Source organism: Triturus cristatus, chromosome 5_2 (genome assembly GCF_964204655.1).
Source record: "Triturus cristatus chromosome 5_2, aTriCri1.1, whole genome shotgun sequence".
Taxonomy (NCBI): Eukaryota; Metazoa; Chordata; class Amphibia; order Caudata; family Salamandridae; genus Triturus; species Triturus cristatus.
Window position 1 is genome coordinate 809,815,622 of NC_140588.1, and position 26,608 is coordinate 809,842,229.

Genomic DNA, 26,608 nt, shown 5'->3' on the forward strand with positions numbered 1-26,608 from the left:
TGTTTGAGGTCAGGGTTTTTCCTTTCCACTGCAAGTCAGTCTCAGTTCTTCCCCAAGTAAAAAAAGCTCATTTTGGATTTGAAGAACTACTGCCCAATCTCTCGGCTTCCCTATCATGCAAAGTTGGTGGAGAGAGTGATGAATGGGCAGTTGACCTCATTTATGGACTACAATCATCTTTTGGATGATACCCAGTTTGCATTTATACAAGGCCACAGCACTGAATCAGCGCTGGTTGTGGCTGCTATGGAAATCAGGGCAACATTTGACTGTGGAGGAAATTATGCACTGGTTCTGTTGGTTGACTGTATACGCAGTCATAGGATCGAGGCCCCTGCCCGCACTCTGCTACAGTTCTTTCTTTCTGGTAGAAAAGAAGCAGTGACAGTAGGAGAGTTCACATCAAGATCTTTCTCTATCCCCTATAGCGTGCCACATGGTTCATCATTGAGCCCAACGATCTTTAACCTGTATGTGACTCCCTTAGCTACACTTGTAAAATCTTTTGGCCTGTCATTAGCATCTTATTCTGATTACACACAAATTGTCGTTTCACTCTCCAATGATGACCTCATCTCTCTTGTTGTATTTAGGAACTGTTATGTTAAATGAACTTGTTAAGCACTCGAACACCCATAGGTGTCTTGGCGATGGCTACTATGTGCGTAAAAAGTGACCTGCCATGAATAACATCATTATACAGAGTTGAATACCCGTGTTTTAGGAGCCTTTCTGAAAGCTAGAAGATTTGTGAATGATTTAATGTGGCGGGGGAGCTTGTTCCAGTTAGTGGAGGCAACCAGCACAAAGCTGCTGCCTCCCCACGTTGCACATTTATATTTAGGCACAATCACCTATTTTGCTGTAGAAAATCCTACAGGCCTAAGTATAGAAAACTTTAGATGAGACTGCTTTGGCTTGATCAGTAAGCAAGAGTTTATCATTTATAAGGGCATCCAGACTACGGGCTTTGCTGACTGGCATGAGGAGGGGGGCAAGCTCTTTGGGCCACCTACCACCAAGTCAAAGCCCAGAATGAAGCATTGGCATTGAAGAGCAGGATCTCAGTTTTACTTGAATTTAACTGAAGACAGTTGTCAGACTGTATTACTACATGAGTGAAACCAAATTCCTACAAAACAGAGGTTATTCTATTTGTAAAAAATGTATCCTTTTGGTCTCCAGCTTGGGGCGCTTCAGATGTAGGATCTCTACCAATCCCAGTACCTAAGTTTAAGAACCTTGGGATAATTGTAGACACTGATCTGAAATAGATACAGTGGCGGCTCCTCTGCTATGGCGGAGGAGTGTCACCTCCCCACCAGCACTCTCAAAAAGGTTTTAAAAAATAGGATAATAAAACAGGTTTAAAACCTATTTTATTATCATTTTATTTTTCTTGTGCCATGTGTAGGGGGCGAGGCCAGGGTGATGACAGGATGGAGGGGGAGTAGTGAGCATTGACTTCACTGCGCATGTGGGTTTGCCCAGCCATTTCAGGCTGGGCAAACCCACATGCACAGTGAAGCTGTCTTCAACCCCAGCGGCATTGCTGGGTTGGAGAGAGCAGGCACAGGCTCCCATTCTACCTAGGATTGCAAATCCACGCCTCTCAGGCCAATCCTGAAGCTGCTTTCATGCATGAGAGCGGCTTCAGGATTGGCTGCAGGGCAGTCTGGGAGCCTTTTTCTGCCTGCAGTGGAGAGGAGCAGACGAGTGCGATCCTGGAGGGCACCAGGTAAGTTCTTTTTTTTTTCCACCATCCCCCACCACCTCCTCCCCACCCACCCCCCCCGCCACTTTTGCTTGACTCAAGCCACTCCTGAATATATAGATTATACTAATACGGTTTCCTCCGCTTCTTTTCATGCTCTGAAACTTGTCAAAAAGATTTGAAGATGTATACCTTTCAATCTTTTAAAAACTGTTAGAATCTCTCTGGTATTGACAAGAATGGATTACTGCAATGACCTTTATCTAGATCTTGGAGAGGATTCACTTAAGAAACTGCAAGTCCTTCAAAACACCTAAGCACAATATCTTTTAAAGATCCCTAAATTCCAGCCCGCTAGGTCAGCCATCAGCTGGCTTCATTGGTTGCCTGTTAAGCAACGTATTATTTTTAAATCACTTTGCACAGCTAATAAGACTCTTCATGGGCAGGGCCCTTCCTATTTCAAAGAAAAATCTGACGTGGTATATGACTGGCAGGAATCTGCTTTCCGAATTTGCAGAAGGTTTGGTGGTACCTCCTTTTAAGCATGCATCCTGGGGTGGAAGAAGTTTCTTCAGGTCCACCGCCTTACATTGGAATCATCTTCCCTTGGAACTAAAATCAGCTCCTTCTCTTGCCTTTATCAGAAAGTCTCTGAATGCTAGGCTTTTTGAACAGAACTAGGAAGTTATGGGTCATCTATTCTTGTCTTACTCAGCACCTAGAAGCCTCCAGGTGATAGCTTGTGCTCAATAAAATATTCTCATTCATTCTTCCTCCAAGCCAAGTGGATGTTTTCTAATATCACCTTCTTTTCTTGTCTCATAGAAACGATGCAAGTTGTAAGGAAAATTTATGTTGGGGGTCTGTTATCTTCCAGAATTCTCTTTTTCTTGCTATAGATGAGAAGGTGATAGAGTTGGAAAACGTGGCCTTGATACAACAATTTTGGAATTTTGAAGGCCAAAGACATCAGTTATTTGTTTTCTTGGAAAAACATGGCCTGGTCGGTAAACTCAGCTCTGCTCGCAAAGTTTGCAAAGTTATTTCCACTCAGTGCTCCACATAGAAAGCGGAGTTCTGTAAAACTCTGTGGAGCTTTTCCTTTCTTGCGGCTCGCCAACGTTAAGTTGAGTGCAAATGAAGGAAATGCAACGATAGACCACCTCCCGGTGTGATCTCTCAACATGGGCAGTTGCGGCAGGACTCTACCGCTCCCATTGAGAAAACTGCCACTCCCGTTGAGAAGCTGATAATTGAGTAGAACATCTACTTGAGGGGAAGAAAGAAGCTATATCCTCTTGTGATGCATGTGGTGCCATTCACGCTGATTTTACAGCGCGGGGCAAATGACCGGTGCTAAAAATCAGTGCCAGCAGTGCGATTTACCTCACTCTGGCTCTTTCGGAGTTCTGCAAACCGCGGCAGACTTTTTTGTCACTTCACGGAGTTCCACGTAGCAGACCTCTGCAAACTCTGTCCAGGCCTAGAAAAAACCCTACTTTTGTTAGTATGCTGGTGAAATGTTGTTTACTGGTCTCTTTTTCCCGGCTGGACAGGCTTGCTTTAATTTCAGAAAGGTGATCTGTCCTTCCTCTAAAACTCTGTAGCAAATCTCCTACAAATCCCTTAGGGGCATATAATCAAGGACAGGCGATAATTATCGCTAAGCGCACTTAGCGCTAGGATAATTATCGCCGGCTAACATGGATTTTTATCGCTGAGATAGCATGCTATTAGCAACGCTTATCTCAAAAGCGATAAAAATCCTAGCGCTAACTGCCAAACGTGAGATTATCGCTGGAAACCCAGCGATAATCTCACAAACTTTGGCGTTAGCTTGATGATAGGGCATGGCAAATTTAGCCATGATATCCACCTTCCATAGGATATCATGCCTAATTCAGTCCTGAAGCAGGCGTAAGGAAAGTAGTGATAACAGGGGTTATCGCTACTTTTCTTGCCGCTATGCTTCATAGCGTGGGGCTTGATGATAGGAGAAATGTCGCTTAGCGACATTTCTCCTGTCATGTCAGGGCAGGAACGCCCATTTTGCATCTCATTAGAGATGCAAAGCTGGGCGTTCAGAATTCAGGCGCTAATGCAAGGTTTCGCACGATAGCGTGACCTTGCTGATTAGGCAATAAAATTATCGCCGCTTTTCGCCCGAAAACGGACGCAAAATCGGCAATACATTTTTAACCCCTCGTTGCTGATATGCCCCTAAGGGGTATGTGTTATGTTATGTTATGTTAGTTACATTTTAATGCGCACAGCTGCTCCAGCGAAGGAGCGTCCTGGCGCAGGGAAAGGAAAACACCACATAACACTGGATCCGGTGACACGAAACAGACAATAAAAACTGGAAATAATTAAAACAAGAGGGTTTTCAAAGCTCTGCGGAAAGACAATAGGTCGTTCGAGAGACGAATTTCCAAGGGGAGAGCGTTCCAGAGGGTTGCGGCTTTCACACGGAAGGAGCGACCCCCCATCCGACTAAGTCTGAAACGGGGGACGACCACCAAGGACTGTCCAAGGGATCGTAGTGAACGAGTGGGAACGTAAGGAGAGATCAATGAATTAAGTATTCCGGGTGCCAACTCTCTCAAAATTTTAAAAACCAGGCAGAGAGCCTTGAATTGGATACGCTTGCATATCGGGAGCCAGTGCAAGGACCGCAGGGTGTTAGAAGTAGGGCAGGATCGAGGCAGACCAACCACCGCCCTAGCCGCCGCATTCTGGACTCGTTGTAAACGAAGAATCTCGGCTTGGTTTGCTCCTAATAGGAGAGAGCTGGCATAGTCCAACCGCGAGATGATCATTGCTTGAATGACCAGCTGTCTTGTAGGGGCATCGAAGAAACGCAGCAGGGGTCTTAGCCCGCGTAGTACTCCAAAACAGCAGGCCGCCACTCTCTTTGTGTGAGTCACAAAGCTAAGCGTATGGTCAAGCCAGACTCCGAGATTCCTGAGTTCCAGAACAGGGACCGGCGCTGATCCCAGCTCTGGAGGCCACCATTCGTCCCCCCAGTGGTCCGCTTCCCTTCCAACGATCATCACCTCAGTTTTTGACGCGTTCAGTTGGAGACAGTTGTTATTCATCCAGCTGGCCACCTCTCTCAGTCCACTTCGGAACCTGAGGGCATCCTGCTTGGCATCCCCGCTGATCGTAACCGCCAACTGAGTGTCGTCAGCATAGGAGACCATGGTAAGGCCCCATTGCCTGACGACCTCAGCCAGCGGCTGCACGTACAGATTAAAAAGCGTGGGACTCAGCGAGGAGCCCTGCGGAACCCCCAGGTCCAAAGGATGGTACTTGGACTGAAAAGGAGGGGTGGCAACGCAGAAGGAGCGATCGCTGAGGAAGGAGCGGCACCACTGCAGAGCTGAACCACAAATGCCAATGTCCTGCAGGCGGCGTAGCAAGATGCGATGGGAGACAGTGTCAAAGGCAGCGCTCAGATCTAGTAAAATAAGCGCTGCCGTTTGACCTGCATCGAGCACACCTCGCAAATGCTCAACCATTGCCAGAAGGGCCGTCTCAGTGCTGTGACCAGCACGAAACCCATTCTGCGTTGGATCCAGGACATTCACAAGGGTCATGTGCTCCGTGAGGGCCCGATTTACATGGGCCTCCATAACCTTGGCCGGCCAAGGGAGCAAAGATATAGGGCGGTAGTTTTCAGGTCTCGATGGATCCAGAGATGGTTTTTTAAGGATCGGGGAAACCACCGCTTGCTTCCATTTGGCAGGGACCAGGCCAGAGGTTATCATCAAGGACCCGCGATAATTATCTCTAAGCGCACTTAGCGCTAGGATAATTATCGCCGGCTAATGTGGATTTTTATCGCTGAGATACCGTGCTATTAGCAATGCTTATATCAAAAGCGATAAAAATCCTAGCGCTAACTGCCAAACGTGAGATTATCGCTTGAAACCCAGCGATAATCTCATGAAGTTTGGCGTTAGCTTGATGATAGGGCAAGGCAAACTTACCCATGATATCCACCTTCCATAGGATATCATGGCTAAGTCAGTCCTGAAGCAGGTGTAAGGAAAGTAGCGATAACAGGGGTTATCCCTACTTTTCTTGCCGCTATGCTTCATAGCGTGGGGCTTGATGAGAGGAGAAATGTCGCTTAGCGACATTTCTCCTGTCATGTCAGGGCAGGAACGCCCACTTTGCATCTGATTAGAGATGCAAAGCTGGGCGTTAGGAATTCCTACGCTAACGCAAGTTTTCACGCGTTAGCGTGAGCTTGCTAATTAGGCGATAAAATTATCGCCGCTTTTCGGCCGAAAATGGCCTCAAAAGCGGCGATAATTCTATCGCCTCGCCTTGCTGATATGCCCCTTAGTACTTTGAACTTCAGCTCTACATGGCCTTCAGCTCCATATGGAATGCCTGTGTGCATGGACTAGTTCTTCCTGATATTTTTTCAAACTCCTTCTGTTTGAAGCATAGTCCATCATCCTGTTCTTGTCAACTTTGATGCTGTCAAAGCTGATGTTGTTTTTCTGATCTTTCATCTTTTTATTTTTCCAAGTCGTTCAATTGCGTAGTAAGAGAGGAAACGTGATTCTTCAATTCCTTCCATCAGGACTTCAGGTCTGCCTTAATTATGTCAAGTTATGTCCAGATCTCCTCTAGGAATTCCTGGCGTTAGTCTTGTCTGATTTCAGTTCTTTTAACCTCAGTAGCTGACTGTAGCTGTGATGTGCTCAACTGGGTATCGCTCGTTTTTTGGGATCGTATTTTTTTATGGAATTCATTTACCAGCCACTTCTGTCTTTTTCTGTCGGCTACTCTCTTCCTACTTCAAACTAAATAGAACCCTCTGGTGTATACCAAAGAGTTTAGCAATCTTCCTTCAGCGCCTTTCAGTATTATAACTACTAAGGTGGTTGGACATATCTCATATAACTGTGTCTGGCACTTCATCAGTCAGGACCCATCCGGTGCATATTCTAGAAACCTGTGGGTTCCAGCTGCTTGCAGATGTGGGCTAGCTTAAAGAATCAGTCGAGTCACTGCACCTACTTCTTTGCTTTTCTTGTATGCAGGTTAAAGGCTTCTCGGTCTCTCTCTTGGGAGACCTGTGTTGGAGTCATGGGTTAACCTCTTAGATGGGCCGGTTGGTGCGAGGCTCCAAGAGGATTCTGCTGGAAACAGTGTAACTGAGGGCTTGATCTCCGCTGCCAGGAATCTAATGTAGGGGCTGCAACCTTGCCAGTTTCTCAGGCGCATCGGCATAAGCATACCGGTACTGTAAAGATGCTACAAGGCTGTGCACTTACTTTTCAGAACCTCCTATGGGATATTGTATGTTCAGAGATATAATGTTGTAGAGCCCAGTACTGCATTTTTTAAAAATCTTCCTAAATTGATATATCCACATTAACTGTGTCACGTTCACGCCAATAGTATTGGGGTCGCACAGGGTAGATTCTCTTAGCACTAAAATAAAATGTGCAGTTTTCAGATAAACTGGCAGATGTCTCTTACCCCTCACCAGTGAGTTATGCTCTGTTAGATAGGGAGTGTTAGGAGTCAGATAACCCTGCCCGAGAATCTCTTATTTTCAAGTGATAACAAAGCAGAGTCCCAGACTTGCACCCCCAAATCAGCACACACAATTGTATGCTTATTTATCAAGCAGTGTTTTTCTGCCAATGATGTGAACCATAATGATCATTGTTAATAACTCAGCAGGTAATATGCAAATCAAGGTGAACGTTAGGTAACCCCAGGCCATATTTCATCCCGCATCCCTAGCCTGCTAGCTAGTTCCCTATCTAATATGTCTAAAAGTTGATAGCCATCTAACATGTAATGCTACATTAGTTTAACCTTAATTATGCCAGTCCATGTTCAGAGTTCCTGCATACCTGATGCTGCCATGAGGTTAGCAGTCGGAATTCAGTCCCTCGTCACTCCCCCTATGCAGCCAGTCCATGTGTCTGTCTGTGCCCTTGCATCTACAGAAGCAAATGGTACTTGATAGCCCATGCACCGGAGAGGAGGAAAGTTGTCCTTTTCTGGCCTGTTAGTCTTTACGGTGTCACAAAGCATGGAGTTTCTAAACCGAAAATATAGCGATCAAGGGCGTGCTGTTAACATGGACATTTACGTAATCTGCTCCTCCTAGGCCCTATGTCTGTTACACTCATTCCTTAGTACCGTGCTTAATGTGTAAAAAAGTGAGTACAGGTGCCCAGTATTTTTTTTAGGAGTCTGCTGTCATTTTAACAGCTAATGCAGCTCACTTCGCTAGCACTAAGACACCATAGGGTATTTGCGCGTTTTATATAATTATTTCATTCATTCATTCAATCACAGACATGGGCAGCACGTAACTTGTAAAAAAAAAATAGTAATAATAATAATAACTGCAATTTCTGTCTTTTATTTCACTCTTGCAGGTTCTCCCTTAACCTCTCTTTTCTCTGTTTGCCTCTGGTGTCCTAGCCTTCACCTTCTTTTCTTTTTCTGTCTCTCTCACTCTTGCTCTAGATCAAAGTCTTATGATGAAAAATAAGTCTCAGCCCCTCAAATGAATCATCAGGTGGTGATCAAACAGTAAAATAGCCAGAAAGGTAATCTGTTCAAATGCCCAGCCTTTCATCATTTTAAAAGTGAACCAGGCTTAGCCTTTCATCTTACTGAGGTTGATAAATTGCAACAAGTACCCCAGAGCTGTGCATTGACAGATGCATTGAGTAAGCCCTATGCAGGTGCGGACTGTAGTGCAAACTGCAGACGTTGCAGGGCAAAATGAAACAATTAATAGCATGTTTTAAGTGCTGCCGATGAATTGCCATCTGGGAGTGTTTATTACACTGATTTCTACTTGCTCGTGAATAATCTGCATCATAACTAGCGCCTGAAAGGTGTTTTGTTTGGTTCTGGGGTCTGTATTTAATCCGAGGCCTAGAGCCTCTGTGCTCGGATATTGGGATCTTGGGCGGGCCAGTCTCTTGCCACCAGCTCCAGGAGGACTAAAGACGGTCGGTCATGAGCAGGGGAACCGCACGGGAAATAACCTGCCGCCCTGCCGTGGGGCCTGCTGCTGATGCTGGCGCACCCACGCCTGCCGGTGCTCGGCACAGCCATGGCTTTAACCGGAGCCTAGCCGTGGCTCTCCATGCCACTTCACTCTTAGAGTCAATCAGTGCCACTGACCAAGCACTTTTTATTCATGCCAACTAATCATTGTTGTGGATGTGGCACTACAACGAGTCCTCGGGAAAAACAGGAAATTTGTATATGTATTTTTGTTGGGATTATGCCCGTGCGAGAAAATTAAAGCGTGCTAGTGGGGACACATGAGTGCAGCCACCGGCTCAAATTAAGCACTGCTCAGTACTAAATGCAGTTATGCTTATATGCAAACGGGTATGTATTGAATGTAGTATGCACTATTATTTAACACAAACCCTGTGAGCGAGTCAGAGGGAAGGAGCATCAGGCACCACAAGAATATGTTCCACTAGCTCGATTCACCGCACTCCCCTCAATCTCACTTAGCCACCCACTTCATACACGCGCACTCTGGACAGCTTCAGCCGTCTGCTACAGCAGCACACAATTCACAGTCTCCTGGGGGATTCAGCAAATATACCAGACTATGGAAGTATCAGGTCCCGCAAATGTGCCAGATCTTCTCTCAGCAAAGGTCTTGCACCACGCTGCCTCCGCTGTGCATCACTGTGCTTAATAGCCACGTCAACAGGCAAGCATCTTGTCCCAGGTGCCTTTATAGCTCAAAGGTCAGTTCTTCTACCATGGCATTTACCAGGACAACAGCTGCTTCTGGAAGTTCTAGGCCACACCAGGCTTGACGCAGTGCTTCATGGCCCTCAAGGGAGGCCGGCGCCCTGGAAACTGCAGTTTTTTACATGGTTGTAGGAGGTCCACAGACACAAGGTTACTTAATTTGAGCGTTTCACTTGCACAGGCTTCACTCTGCTTGATACATCTATTACTTTTAATACAAACTTAAAAGATACTCTCTTTCCTGGCTTCTTATTGGTTCCTGTGGTGCCACTTACTTTTCCTCCATTTCTTTTGTCTGTAGCATATTGTCCTCCATTTACCAATGCTTCTTCCTGGTCTGCTTCTCTTATCAGTTTCCCCAGCCAAAGTACTGTAACCATCCACTTTTCGTGGAACTATATTTTCATAAAGTTTTACTTTTTACTCTTGCTGTGTCTCATCAATGTACACCCCATTTTACATACATTATCCCAGCCACATGACTATAACTATTCTCAACAGGTGACCTTTTACCTATTAGCTTACTCCTGTCTCTTCGACACCAGGCTCTCAATCTTCTATCTGAATCCCTGTACCTAACGTACATAAACATCTCCCCAGGCACGGAAGATTTATTCTGTATGAAGGTCACCACTTTTGTCATCCTTGGCCACCAGACTGCTGTGAATGATCACACTTGTTTAGATAAGCATCGGCGATTGTTTTCAAAACATTTATGATTGTTTTCAAAACATCCATGGTTGTTTTAAAAACATATCGATTCTAGAAAAAAGCCTGGAGTGACCACTTTTGTATAAAAGACCCTCACTCCCCCCTACAAATTAGAGGACAATTTCTTTCAAGCTGACATGGGGGTCCTGCATGCCGAATCTTCGACACAAAGTGCTCTGACATCCCTTGCGGGTTGTCATCCTCGAAGAAGAGACGGGGTCCTTCGTTCTAAACCATCAGGTGAGGGGGCTGGTTCATCCCTCGGGGTTTCTTGGCTACAGATACACATCTATACCCACATACACCTACACATCCAGGTCAGGCTACGTACATTTTAGCAAACTTACCTAGGGCGCGCATTTTGTGAATATGCAGGTACTACTCTTTTTCTCTGAACTGTTTCTGTTTATCTCATTAGCACAATGGTAGAGATATTTCTACTATTCACTATATTGGTACTAAAAATCTCTTTCGTATGCTTCTGTCCCCTGATTATCACAGCACATTTGTTTTACACCAGGTTGTCGCTGTACCAATAAATTCTTATTGAAACATCCTAATCGTCATCCTTTGTGTTTTCTGGGAGAAAGCAAGCATGAGTGTCAGAGCGAAACGTACTGTACTATTATCCACGATCCCTGAGGAATCAGGGTTGCCATGTTCAGTGTTTGCCAGAGACTACATACACCACTGTAGAATACAGGGGGGTGGTAGTGGCACTGTAGAGCTAGCTGGTCTTTCGGGGGTGTCTGGAAGCGGTTGGGACACTAAGCCCTCAGTTTATGTCATCCAAAACGTGCACGTCCTTGGGGACTCCTAGGAACTACACCACAGTAGCATATTTATTTAACAATTTATCACCCACAGAGTGATTTGCATGGAATCACAAGACGTTTGGCAGGGTCACCATCAAGACTCCAACCAAACTGGGACTCCCACCTCTGGAGTCAGCAGATCTCCCACCTGCTTCACATTCTCTCCACTCTTGTGTTATCTGTCAGGGAGCTCTTTTCTTCTAACTGGCCATGGTTGATGAAAACAGCTCTTTATTAATAACATAGGCAAAACAGATGCATTACCAATGCTTGTTCTTCTGGCAAACATTCACATTTATTATTATTATTATTATTATTATTGAATTTTGTACCGCGCACGGTTACCAAGAGGCATCCCAGCGCTTATAGAACCCCAGAGCAGACTACTAATAGAGAGCAGAGAAGCTACAGCTATTCTGGGAACAGATACGTTTTCAGATGTTTCCGGAATCTGAGAAGGTTAGGTTCGGACCGCAGCGAGAATGGAAGAGAGTTCCAGGCGAGCGCTGTATGGATAGAAAAACTCCTGCCCCCTGAGCGGGCTCTCCTGATTCTCTTGGTCTGAAGGAAATGTTTATTGTCAGAGCGTAAGGCTCTTGTAGACTTATAAGGGCGTATCATGTCCTTCAGAATAGCTGGTCCTTTCCCCTGTATGCTTTTATGAGCGATACACAGGGCCTTAAAGATAACTCTCTCTTTAACAGGGAGCCAATGGAGTGCTTTAAGAGCAGGCCTGGCTGACTGCCTGGCCGGAACATTCCACAGCAGTCTTGCTGCTGCGTTCTGCACTTGTTGCAGGATCTTAAACGTTGACTCTGGTGCTCCAAGAAAAAGCGCGTTACTGTAGTCCAGGCGTGAGATGATTAATCCTTGGACTAACAGTTTCCGGGAGAGTTCTGGTAACAGGGGGAGAACCTTACGGGCCGACCGGAGCATACCATAACAAACGCCCGCGATCTTCTTGGCGTGTGTCCTAAAGGACAAGTCCGGCTCCAGCCAGACCCCCAGGCTCTTGATCTCTTTTTTTGGGTCAGGCGGGGTGCCCATGCAGTTGGGCCAGCTGCTTGGTGAGAGGGCAAAACTTGAGTGACCCAAGATCATCAGCTCAGTTTTTGAGCCATTCAGTTTGAGCGATGACCTGGACATCCAATCAAACACATCTCTCAAGCAAGCATGGAGTGTCTCAGGCTGTTTCTCCAGCTGTGTAAGACTCACCACTAGCTGGGTGTCATCCGCATAGCTAATGGTCTTAAAGCCAAACGGAGACACCACACCCTCCAAGGGTGCCATATACACGTTAAATAACGTGGGGCTAAGGGATGAGCCCTGTGGCACCCCGCAGTGGAGTGGGAGGGGAGGGGATTTTGCATTTCCTTCCCAAACCTCGAAGGTACGCCCTTCCAAAAAGGAGGCCAACCATTCCAGGGCCACTCCTGTGACACCCGCCTCTGCTAGACGTTGTATCAATACCCCATGGTTGACGGTATCGAAGGCCGCACTGAGGTCCAGGAGGATCACTGCCACTGATCCCCCTGAATCCAAAGTGTTTCTGGCCTCCTCTACCACTGCTAGCAGCGCCGTGTCCGTACCATGGCCTGGTCGAAATCCTGTCTGGGAGTCCCTCAACCGGCCATTCTCCTCAAGAAAGTTTGATAACCGAAGGTTCGCCAGCCTCTCGGCAATCTTACTCACTCCTGGAAGTAGGGAGATGGGCCTGAAATTGGCCAAGTTCTGCGGGTCCAAGCCCGGCTTCTTCAGAAGCGCTTTGACAACCGCACTTTTCCAGTCAGGCGGTACTGTCCCCTGAATGAACGAGAGATTAATCAGATTAGTCAGGGGCTCTCCTATCGTCAGGGCGGCCTGCTTAAGGTACCGCATCGGGACAGGGTCCCGAGGTGAGCCACTTTTCATGCTCCCGAGGACCTTCAGTACTTCACCTGTAGATACAGGGCCGAATGACGTCAATCGATTTTCCGGTATGCTGAAGTCCTCAGAGGGGGGCAATGTTCCCAAAACCAAGGGGAGAGAACTAATAATAATGTCAATTTTATTTTTGAAGTAGGTGGCTAATTCCAAACATTTTTCCTGTGGTCTAACATAGACAGGTGTAGGCTCAGGTGGTTTAAGAAGCTCCTTCATCACTAAGAAGGCTTCCCTGGATGAGGACGCAGCATGGTTTACTCTCTCCCCATAGAAGGAGGCCTTAGCAGTACGTATGGCACGTTTGTATATTCTAAGTTCGGTGCGGTATTTTTCCCTGCTATCTATCTCCTGACACCTTCTCCATAATCTCTCCGCACGTTTGCAGTTCTGTCTCAAGGTTCTGAGCTCTGGGGTGTACCAAGGTGCAGACCCCACTCTCTTATCCCTAATGAGCATCTTCTTGAGGGGAAGGACATGATCCAGTGCATTGGTTAACCAGTTCCTCACTGCAACATCTACAGACACCGGGTCACAGCCCATCTGAGGCTGAGTGTCCTTCAGACGGGCATTCCAAGTGTCTACCGGGAGCCTTGACCATGCCCTATCTATTCTAAATTCCCTGAGTGGGAGCGTATCATCACACTTGATCTCCCAATTAGCCCTGATCAGTAAGTGGTCAGACCAAGGAAGAGCGAGGGGAGGCATGACGGAAATACCCGCCATGTTCGAAAAGATAGGGTCAAGAAGATGACCTTTGATATGGGTGGCACCAGTATTTATTAGTTTCATCTGCAGGGCGCTCAGCTCGCTCGACAGATTGGTGGCCCTAGGGTCAATCTCTTCATCGAAATGGCAATTGAGATCTCCTAGCAAGATGAAGTTGGATGCGGCCGCGGCTAGCAGAGTAGTAGTTTCCATAAGTGACGATGTGAAATCACCCATGCTTCCAGGGGGCCGGTAGACTAGGAGTCCCGTCAACGTGTAGGTAGGGGAAAATTGAAGCGAGAATTGGCAGCTCTCACAATCCTTTATGACTATAACTTTTGCTATTCTAAAGCTCTGTGCAAGCAGTCATGTCTAATGGTAAATGTATCATCTAACTAGTAATTTGAAAATATATTCCATATCATCCTACCCCTTACTTACTTTCTCTCAAATGGTGACTCACACGTGTAAATTACCAATTAATAGAATGATATTAAAACATGCGATAACTCTATTAAACTACTCTCAAGGAATGATACACTCTTCACTGCTCATATTAATATATTTATGTTTTAGTTTATTGAATCTTATACGTTTTTTGCAGTATAGATTTTTTGCATTCGTTTGTTTTAGTTCTTGACTTTGTTATGCAGTATAAAAGCATGCAGTTGTTACTGCGTTTCGAGGTGGAGAAATGTAATTGGAATATTTCCTCAACCTCGAACCGCAGAGGCCGCTCTAGCCCACCTAGTCTAACGTGTAATAAATTCTGATGTTGCTTAAAAGATTTGCACTCACAGCCCGAAACTGCAGTTTTATGGGAGGTGCTCATTAGCATGAGGTAAATTTTTCAAACAAGAAAAATCTGTTTTAAGCCCTTTTTTGGTAGTTTAAAGAAGTTGAAGTATATGGTACTCTTGGTACTAAGTGGATGAATAGGTGGGCTGGAGTCCAATACACAAACATTCACAACTCTTAATCTAGGGCCTGTTGCCGGGATTCTGCAGATACACAGAACTATGCGCAGAAAAACAGGACCTCGTGTATAGGGGTTGTACCTTCTACCACCTTAGTACCCAAATCCCAAAACCGACTAGCTATAGTGTCTCATTCGTTCCCCTACATAATCACAAAGCTACAAATGATTAGGCAGTCCAGATCTCAACACTGCCGACTTTCTCGGGAATCGCGGTAGCAAGACATACCCTTTCACTCACTCACTCTTACTTGTCCAAAATAAGGATTGTCATAGTCACTGTAGAGTTCAAAATGTTTATTTTAACTATCATGCTCTATAATGTAGTATACGAGCCACTACCAGCAGCGAAATGCATAAACTCAGAACAATTAGCATTGTTATAATTCCACAGAATATAAAGGGGGATGTCATCACGTACAGACAATGGAAAAAGGACTATAAGGCCTAACCACCCTCCCCTTGGTATGGCTGAGGTTTATTATATAAAGGAAGATCTCTGGGCTTTGTCAGCAGACCCCATAACTTAGTGCCTAAATATAAGTTTTACATATACTATGCATATATAGTTATACATATATGTTTTTATATAAGTTTTTACAGCATATATCTTCTCCCTGGAAAGGTCTCTTCTCCAAGTGTGTGTTTGAACAACATGCATCCCTGTAATATCAAAGCATGAGTTTCCAGCAGTGCAGCTGTGTTTAGCATGTTTTGTCTAGGTGCTTGGGACTGACCAGAACCGAATAACAACGGGCATTGTTTATCGACCTTGCACATCGTGGTCAGACTAAACTCCTGGGAATTAGCAGTGAACGCAAAAAGCAGACAGTTCTCATGTGAAAGGCACAAACAGGGTCTTGCAAAATAAAGTCATGTAGCAATGTGCGCAAAAGCAGCATCATGGCAGCAGAGCTCATGCTAACTTAGCAATGTTGACAATGACCCTAATTACCATATAACAGGTCATCTGCCTATGCAGGTGCAAACATAAAAAACATGAAAACAGCAAAGAGAGTGAAGGAAAAAATAGTTTGTATTTTAAGAGACACGTAACTCTGTGGCCCTGATAATGGGAGTAGCAGACTGGGATGGAGTGTACACTGAACCCAGTAGATACTGAGACGAATGGCGAGGTGTTTATTTGGTTCGAAAATACCTCCTATTCCCTCTAAAATCCATGGAAATGATGCATCGCATGTGGATTTTGTATGCATTGACTGAAATATGCATGCTTTGTCTTTTCTCTGGAAGTTTACCCACAAATAATGTAGGCAGGTTTTACTTGGTGAAATCTGTCAGGGGAAATCAACAGAGGTGAAATATTTCTACATGAATATACATACACATACAAGCATGCATACAGCCAGAGACCTTTTTGCGTTTTCTCTTTATAGTATTTTTATGTTTATGTTCTACTTATGAACCACATAAATGTGAATTCGCTGGACATTCTAGGTGTGGTATCACAATACATGAACTTGTACAATAACGTAAAGATAAGTAGTTGTAGAGTTAGAACAGTAAATCCGCACTCATCTTTCTATGCGTTTCTTTTTTGCCATTCAATATAAGAAAAAAAAACAGAGGTTTTATATTAGAGCTAGCATCTGACCCAAGCCAAGTGCACTTGAAGCCTGATACTAATGACTACATTGCTTATGCGAACATTTTTGCTGGCCTTATTTTCAATTGTGCACTATTTCCAGAATACATTTACATCTAGTTTATTTTTGGTGCTGGTGTGTTTTCGTTCTTTTATATTTTGAAAAAAAACCCTTTTGATTTTTGGTTTAAAGTTAAAATATTAGAGTGCACATTGAAAAATTACTTCCAATAGTTTGAAGCTGCCTGAAACCGAATTTGAAGAATAAAATAACTTGTTATAATAGTGGAAGGCACGAGTCTTGTTTCTTACTTACACTTTGTTTCATGAATTGTAGGCATTGTGCCGAACTGTGGCATCCCTTACAACTACAAATATAGTGAGCGTTGCCGAGGATCGGGACAATAACAAAGGATGCATAAAATACCGTTGTGAAATGGATGGTGGTCACTGAACATTTCCAAAAAGTTACAGGATGAAATTACTAAAAGAGTGAATCTGTGGAGGATGCATGGATTCATTCAACATTACCCAACTGTAAAGTAAAACGCAAGTCATTGCCTTTCATTGACCCAGCTGGATACATTTTAGGCGCCTGATTCACAAAGCTGCTGTCACGAGGCTCAGGGGTCTGCTGTGTCACCCTAGTCTTGTGACTGGTGCAGCACAATGCACAAACTTCCAATTTAAACGGGAGACTTGCGAGGTGTGGGAGAGCCCGGAGGTGAGTGCAAACGCTGCCCCACCTCCACCCTCCACACACTCATGAGTAGCTGATGGTCAGCCATTCAGCCACCGCCCACCTATTCACCGATTCCCTTCACCCAAGAGGGCGGAGGGAGAGGTTTGTGCTGAAACAAACAAGTCCTCCACGTCCAGCTTCTGCAGGTGTGCGACGAGGATGCGTGACAGTGGATGGACATACCAATGCTGAGGGCACAATTAAAGGTACTGCTGGAATGGGCACCTGGAGTGAAATAAAGAGTCTTTCGAAACTGATAGTGAATAAACCTAAGGGGCCTGGGAAGTGGCAGTGCAGTTAATTATTAGTAGCAGAGGAATTTGAATTGGTGCGTGCACATTTGAACCCCCACCAATTGGAGACCTTATATTTCTAATAAACGACGTGACAAAGAGAGACGCTTACTGTCCACTTGCACTTTGGATTCTTTTGTTTACTGCTGAATCTGATGCGCGTAAGTCAATGCTATAGGATATATAAATCAGATGCTAGCAATAGGGAAGCATCAGCGTTTGCTGAATCTGATGCCCCCTGAACCCGCTGTGCTCAATATGTTGCTGATGTCTTTGTTATGCAGCGAAAGAATAGACACCAGATAATCCAACAAAAAAAAAAATGAAAACGAATGAATTTTAAATCTCTGTCTCTTTTGGAAATGTAGCACTTCATGAGGAAATAGATTGATATATTTGTAAGGCGCTTACTTTCCTGTTCATTGCCAATGCCATGTGATTCTTAATGCATGGGTGAGTCTTTGCTAAGGGATTTCTTTTTCTATTTTGTAATGACTGGAATTTATATAACTTTTTTCTGCTATTATTTGTTTTTTCAATGTTACAATAGTTCTGATTTGTTTTTTCCACTTGTAATCATGATAGTGCTTTTTACCTGCTTTGGGACAACATGTTCCTAATGTAAAATGACTATGTATAACCGAAGCAATGATTGTCTTTTGTTCTTTGCTGTTTTAACACATCCCTCGAAAATGAATTTTAGAGTAAATAGAGTTTCTATCCACCTTTCTAAAATTCTGTCTATGTGAAGAATGAAAATTGTATTAAAATATTTCCTCCAAGTGAAATGTGGTGCTGGGTGCCACACCTACAATTTTAGTTTCCAGAGAACTGCATTTACCTGCTCATTACAAATGTAAGCATCAAGTGGCAACTTGATTTACAGATTGTCAGAATGATTCCTTCTTTTTCCTTCCAGAACTTCAACTAAATAAGAGAGTAGCACAGCAGAAACAACAAGAAAACTCAACCTGGTGGGCATCTGATGTTTAAATGTGTACTTCCTTTGCTCTGCTTTGCCCTTGGGAGCATTCAAATGTTCACCTCAAGATTATCGACCTTCAGCACAAGGGCCTGTAGGATTCGGCCTCCTGTATCAGTACAATGAGCTGTCCATGGACAGCGCCTGAAGTAAGTGGGGCTCGCTCACCACTCAAGACTCGGCCTGACTTAAAGAATGCACCTGATATAAACCCACAGAAGAGCCGTAGCCACCGACAGCAAGCCCACAGGAGAACCGCGGACATCGGCAGTCACACTGGAGCAACCTGGGGACTGAGCCGGGCATAGCCAGCTTGCTACAGCCTGTGGTAACTGCACACATTTCTTGCGATGAACAAAAGTGGAAACTTGGGCCAGCATAGAAAAAGCAACCCCTGTCACAAAATATAAGTGCTTAAGGTCCATGAAATGTCCTAAGTCAAAATGAATTATATTAAATTCTAGAAGTTGTGTTTGCTCAAAACTATGTTTTAAAAGGTTTTAAAACTGGGCCTGTTATCTCCTTCCGGTTGCCCTTTGGGTCACCTCTGTGTCTGCCTCCTAATCCCCAAACTGTTATGAATGAATGAATAGTTTATTGTTCAGTTAATTAAAACTTACAATTAAAATAAAAGTCTAAATTAAAACCACGTAAAATCCATCTTTACGATATTTACACCGTGTACTGATGCACCAAAGAGTGCAATACATAGACAGAGAACTCGTTAATGAAAGGTACTTAGGGGTTTATTTACATGACCCTTGGGCCGCCATGCGTCACTTTTAATATAGGAAAGAGTGACCAACTGGTGGCTCGTGGGTCTTGTAAATAAGCCCTATGGTGCATTGACCAGTTGTAGAATGCAAGACGACTGTACCCAGTTCACAGGCATAACTTGGTAGGGTTAGAAACAGCAAAGTATGACAGGTTAAAGTGCCAGTGCATTGCGATGCAAACATGACAAGACAAATAGACAAACAAGACAAATAAATATAGACTTTAAGCTTGCTAAGGTGAAGTGCTTAGAGGGTAAACAGGTTGCAAGATGCCTACAACTATATCCCCTCAACAGTTGATACCACAGTGCAGGTCAGCATACTTCATTCTGATGGACAGATTCCCAGTACACCACTCCAAGCCAATCAGTTATGATGTTGACTCAGAATTGGTGGGGGCCCCTATCTAGATTATGAAGAAGAGAAAGCGGAGAATGTGCATAGTAACCATTTGAGTCGAAGACTAAACAGCACACAGTGTCAGAGTGCACACGGAGGAATCAAAGTGCACAGTGCCATAAAAATTGAGTACTATAACTGCAAATTATGCATAGTCATTTTTCTCTCTGCCAAGAGCATACATTTCAGGAATGTTCCACAGAGCATAGGGTCTTCTCCTTGGAGGTAGGTTATTACCGCCTGATGACACGTGCGAATTCCTTTAATTCTAAAGTGGAATTGCAATAAAACTTTTCTCTCTTCATCAAGGCACGGCAGATGCAAACTATATGGCTAATGTTCTCCTTTGCATATTGATACAGCCGGCATGCAGTCACAGTGTTTTTCTCACTAAGAGAGGAGAAATACATAGAGTTTTAAAACAGCCCAATCGGTAGCTCAGTTGCTTGAGTTTTGTCCTCGACTCAGCTCGCCTAGGGACGGTTGTGACTTCAGTAAACCATAGGTGCTTATTGTTTTAGCCAGAGCATTTTGTCTGTCAAAGATGAAGACTTCTTGACTACTGAGTTAGTTGCGTTATTAAAAGCTGCCTGACTGAAAGTTAGAGGTCTTAGCGGCTCGTCCTGCAAATTTTACATAGCCAGCTTCAAGTACTCATGCACTTGGGTGTTTCCTTGTTCTAGTGCCCTCCATGAGACGTTGCTTAGTGTTGCGAACTGCGCTCTTTTTAGTTTGTAACAGGTTTTTAAGAAAGCACCAAAACTAGACAAGTTCTACCCTGTAGCCCAAACTCTAGGCTTATTTGCACAGGAGATGTATTTTGCAGGAGGCCGTACACACGTCAGTAAGTACATGAGATTGCATTGTCTATTGCACTGTCTGCTCTCCCCCTAGGAGTTTCTGCTCCATACACTAAGAAGGGGGCTAGTTTTTCAGCCATGAAGTGCAGTAGTGGTTGGAAAGAAAGGCCTTTTAATGTAGACCTTAAGAACCAAAAGACAGCCATTGGAGTGTTGCTCTTTCTTGTTATCGAGCAACAGTGTGTTGTAAAAGAGCCTCTTGAGGCAAAGGTAACCCCCAAGAACCTGTAGTCTAGGGCCAAGTTCATACAGTCATGTGACCCAGGAAACAGGCTACAGGCACCAAATGGTTAGGACACAAAAATGGCAACATAGTCGGCAGTTGGCCTTTGTGTATTCTCCCTGTCAAACCATGGAGAGAATGGGTGTTGGCAGGATGGGAGGGGCTGATCTGTTCACAGCCCCACTTGCACTTCAATATAGCTGTCTCATCCAACACCCAATAAAGTTCACACTAGAGTTTTGTGCCCCCAGACACACTGGGACCAGGGAAGGGAGGAAGGTAATTCAAACACCATCTGTGTCGGGGGGGGAGCTCTAGAGGTGTTTTCCACTTCAATGCTGGCACCAGATATAAAATTAGGAGCCTTCTGGACATGCGGAGGACTCTCAGAGGACTGTCCTGCTGTGAACTTCAGAGAACTGCCTTGCTACACTAAGAGGACTGCCCCCCAGCGGCTCCTCACAGAAGAGGTATCTGGTCTCATGCAGCCCTTGTCAGCTATAGCCTGCAGCTTCGTCCCACTGGAGGTTTTCAACTTCCAAAAAGTCCAAACATAGAAATCCTCACTGTGACTCCATCTAACAACTCTCTGACGATGACACCTCATGATCCAACACCACCAGCTGCCTTGCCACACTGACCTTTACCTTTTCAGACATTGTTTTCTCAAAAACGTTCCAATTCTGAAGTTAAGCAGAGGCTGGGCCAAATCAACTTCTTGTATCCAAACCCACCCTTGCTCTTGACTTTGTCTCATTCTTGTGGGACTAGTTGTCCATGGTTGTGGTTTTGATCTTTTAGGCACTATTTTTCACTTTAAACTTTAGAAAATCATAACTCTGGTTCCACTCATTGAATTTTTGCCATTTGGTATCAAATACTTTATTAAAATTGGCTATATTTTCTAAATTATGGGATTTTTCTTGTGTTGTGTTCCACTTTATTCCTGTTCAAATGCGACATAAGTACTTTACACATTGCCTCTAGGCTGAGCCCAATTGCTTTTGGTTCAAGCGACCAGTGGGTCAAGAACAGGTTAATTTAGTGAATTTTTTGTCATTCACCCTGGCAAGGATTGCGTCTGTTGCTTGAGTATGGATCCTCCATCCTCAGCCAAGAACCCAATTTCTCACAGCTCCAAAGATCTTTGGAGGGCTGGGACCAACCAGCCAAGCAGATCCAATGCAGGTGCGTTTCCGCTGGGACACAAATTCAGGTTTTCTCCTGCTTGGAGCATTTCTACAGCAACAAGTTTAATTCAGTGGGACCTCAATGAGAAGGTATATTGCCTCATGCAGCCCTCTTTGGCCATAACCTACTGCCTTGCCCCATTGGAAGAATATGAGCTCCAAAAAAGTGAAGGTAGACCGGAAATCAGGAAGGGGTAAATGAACCACTTGTGTCTCTTAAGCTAGAGTCTCTTTAAAATATTTTTGAGACCCTCAAACACGCTGTCACAGCCTGCAGTGTATTTTTTATCTGTGCTAGAGTGATCAGGTGGATTGCGTCATCTTTGGTTCTTAGCTGCTTGAGTGTCCCTTTCTCCAAGTGGTTGTACAACCTCCACCAGGAGGGAGACTGTCTTTTTGAAGATAGTGGCATGTGCTTAAAATTATCTATTGTTGAGTAGGAACAACATTTTTAAAAAAAGCTGGTGCAGTGCGAGAAGACTTGGAAAGTTTCCTCAAAATCTTAATCCCTAGAAAGGGGGCCAGGTGACATTTACATCTTGTTCAATATGAGTTTTTATTTTATCACCATTAGGAGACATTAAAAAAGATTTATACATTACTAAGGCTAGTTGTAATAAGGATTCGCTGTGGGTATCCGGGGAAAGAAGAACATCACAACTGTCAACGGTATTGCACAAGTTAAAACATTGTATTTGTGTTTGTGTGTGTTTGTATAAAATGGGGAATTGAAATGTGTCTGTAACATTTTATGCGAGATAAGCTGATATATCCAAGTTTGGCCTTTATGTTTCCAAGAAGGTCACTAGATAGTTTTATTATTTATATTCATAGTAAGATGTTTATTATACTATATAGGGGAATTAGGAAAAGTGGGTCTATTCCTTTGGTTAGAGAAAATAAGGGATTCAAAAAAGGCAGATATGTGTTTAAAAATGGGGTTCGATAATTGAGGAGATGTTTTTGTTATTTGTAAAAATTCCTTTAAGAAAAATGGATGCAAGAATGTTTTCTCCAAAGTGAGCCATAGTGTGGAAAATGGATGATTGGATTCAGAAAGCCAAAAACATGTCTGTCTATCAAGAAACACTTTGTGATATAAAATAGAGTTTCGGAAATTACCTCCCACTTTGTCTTTAGATAATTTCATTGTAAATACTGAGATACACAGTTGTTTATTATTCCATAGAAAATGAGTGGTGATAGAGTCAAAGCTTTTCATTAAGGAGTTTGGAAGATTTAAGTGGATCGTTGCAAGCATATATAAAATGAGCGGTACCAGCACCATTTGTATTGAATTTAGACAACACAACCAGGAAAGGAATAGAGGATTCCAACTAAAAATTAAAGAATTTACTTTCTTAAATGTATTTTCAAAGTTGAGTTTAAGACTATCTTTAATAGAGTTGGTGAAACACAAGCATAAGTATTTCATTTTATTAGGATTCAAGGGAAAATTCAAATTATCAAGCATATGTTTAAAACAAATATATGACGTTACAATCCAAACCATTACAACGCATGCATTTACAATGCAGTTTTTACAACACAAGTACCATTACATCGCATTTTTTTACAACGCATACTATTACAACGCAAAAATATGTTAATTCATTGAATGATCAATTACAATGCAAACTAGTACAACGCATACTATTACAACACAATTTTTTTTAATTTGTATAATAAAACCCTGGGACGGGATGCAAGGAAAATAGGGTTTCTGGGTGGGGTAGTGTATTAAAACACGGGTATTTAATATTAATACCTGGGTATACTCAGGTACTAAAATTAATAGTCATATTTTTTATTTATTTATATTTTTATTTATATCAGAAATAATAAACTTATAAATTTTACATAAAAAAAATCCAGACAGTTACTGTTTTAATACAAGTAATTTAAAAAACGTACTGTACACTATACAGTGACACTACAGTACTAATATTAATACTCCAGTATTTTTTCATGAACAATAATATATAAATATTTTTTTAACATAATTCTAATATTTATAATGCAACAATTACTCCCTATTTAAAAAACAAATGAATAATAAACCCCTAGGACGGTATATAGGGAAAAAGGGGTTTGGGTGGGAAAGTGTATTTATAACTAGTACTAAAGTTTTAAATGAATACACGAATACTAAAAATAATAGTCGAATATTCTAAAAAAGAAAACTAATTAAAATATAAAAACAGTGATTTAATAAAATTTTTAAATATAAAGTACATATAATTTCCAGACAAAATTCATTTTGAAACACTAAACTTATTGAAAACCAAACAAACACACCACTATTTGAAACGTGACAAAAACGAAAGTCCTACAACACTTTCTATAAAACTACCTTGACCCGCAGGTCACCAAAATGGTGGACATAACTGTTATTACAATAGAATCAAACTTTAATAAAACACAAAAATAAATGACACTTTTTCACAGCATTAAAATTAAGCCAGAAAAATATACCCAAAACATATTTTGTATACAATTAACGAGCACAACCAAATAATGTATAAAATTAGCCATCCACCATATTAAAACCGGTGGCTAATTGACTTTCAGACACATCACACGTGTTTTACTGAGCGTAAAATATAAACAACAAACAGTCACATCTAAATTTCCAAGTAAGTGTACCATAGCAAAAATGTAAAAAGATTTACAAATTTATTCAAGCATGATTCTAATTACATATACCCATTGTAATGTTTTAAGGCTTTTTAAAAAAAATTCAAAGTTGCTTTAAGCAGAATCGAAAACTCAGTGACATTAAAAATATATGATGTAAGTAATGCAAATTTGTTTTTTAGAGAATATTTTTAATTATAAACCATAACAAACATTCATTAACAGTTAAAAAGAACAGAGTAGTTTATACTTTAAAGCATATGAAACGACTCAAACAATTCTTTGCTGCCAGAATAAAGTACTATTCCTACACCAAATAATGTTTGCCTAAGGGAAATTGCAGGATACTGGTGGGGTTACAATTACTAATCCGACTCCAAAAGGGTGCTTGCTCCCGGGAAAGTGCTGGATAGTGGTGTGGTTAAAATTGCTATTCCAACACCCCATAATGTTTGCCAAAGGGAAAGTGCTGGATGGTGGTGGGGTTTAAATTACTATTCATACTCCAAAGGGTCTTTGGCTCTGGAAAAGTGCTGGATATTTGCTGGGTTTAAAATTACTATTCCTACTCCAGAGAGTGCTTGCTTCAGAGAAAGTGCTGGATAGTGTGGGGGATAAAATTACTATTCCTACACCAAATGGCGCTTGCTTCAGAGAAAGTGCTGGATAGTGGTGGGGTTAAAATTAATATTCCTACTCCAATGTGTGCTTGCTGCAGGGAAAGTGCAGGATAGAGGTGGGGTTAACATTACTATTCCTACTCCAAAGGGTGCTTGCTTCAGAGAAACTGCTGCATAGTGGTGGGGTAAAATTACTATTCCTACTCCAAAGAGTGCTTGCTTCAGGGAAAGTGCCGGATAGTGGTGGGGTTTAAATTACTATTCCTACTAAAAATTGTGCTTGCTTCAGGGAAAGTGCAGGATAGTGGTGAGGTTAAAATTCCTATTCCTATTCCAAAGGGTGCTTGCTTCAGGGAAAGTGCAGGATAGTGGTGGAGTTAAAATTACTATTCCAACTCCAAAGGTTGCTTGCTTCAGGGAAAGTGAAGAACAGTAGGGGAGTTTAAATTACTATTCCAACACCAAAGTGTGCTTGCCTCAAGGAAAGTGTAGGATAGTGGTGGGGTTGCAATTACTATTCCTACTCCATTATGTGCTTGCCTCAAGGAAAGTGCAGGATAGTGGTGGGGTTAAAATTACTATTCCGACTTTAATGGGTGCTTGCTTCAGGGAAAGTGCAGGAAAGTGGTGGTGTTAAAATCAATATTCCTACTCCAAAAGGTGCTTGCTTCTGGGAAAGTGTAGGATGGTAGTTGAGTTTGAATTACTATTCCAACACCAATGGGTGCTTGCCTCAAGGAAAGTATTGAATAGCGGAGGGGTTAAAATTACTATTCCTTCTCCATTATGTGCTTATGTCTGGGATAGTGCAAGATGTTGTTTTCTCATGTAAAAATATTTTATAAAATGTAATTATGTTTTTCACACTTTTATTTCTCCACAGATAACTACAGCATTAAACATCTGCTCTAAAAAATATCCATATATTTTCTATATGACAATAAAAAACAGAAGACCTTCAAGAAATCATTATTAAAGGTAAATTATTATGATAAATATACACAAAATGCAGAAAAGCAATGAAAAGGAAAAATTAAACCAGTAAATATACTTACTTACCAAGGACGTTTTTTTCACCAGAATTTACATCTAAGAACAACCGAAGTTTTCTTACAGACATCTAAAGCTAATTTTCATATTTAAAAAAAATATTTTTTGATCAGTTTAAAAAAAATAGTAACTTTTCTAAACCACAAAATGCTCTTCTAAAAAAGAATTAAACTTTTTGAAAGTAAATAAATGTATCATTTGTCTATTAAATAATAATGCTAAAGTAAGACAAATGTGTGAAAAGACAAACAGGCACATGCATCAACCAGTTTTGCGAGCGCAAATGGTGCGATTTGCAAAAATCGGCCATTTGTACCCGCAAAAAGGGCTTTTGCTATGCATTAAGGTTCAAGGCACTCGCAATTTAAGAATTCGCAATTAATTGCGATTTCTCAAATTGCGATTGCATTTAAGGTATCACAATTTGCGATTCCTTAAATGAACAGGGAACACTGGACGTCCCTTAAAAATAAATTATTATTTCTTCTAAATGTGAGGTCTGGATTATCTTCCCCGCTCTTTATAGAATTTAAAATGGTCAGATGGGTTGGTTGGCTAGGTAGATCCAAAAAGGCGTTAGGGGGTGACTGTGTGGTGCTTTCATTTGGAT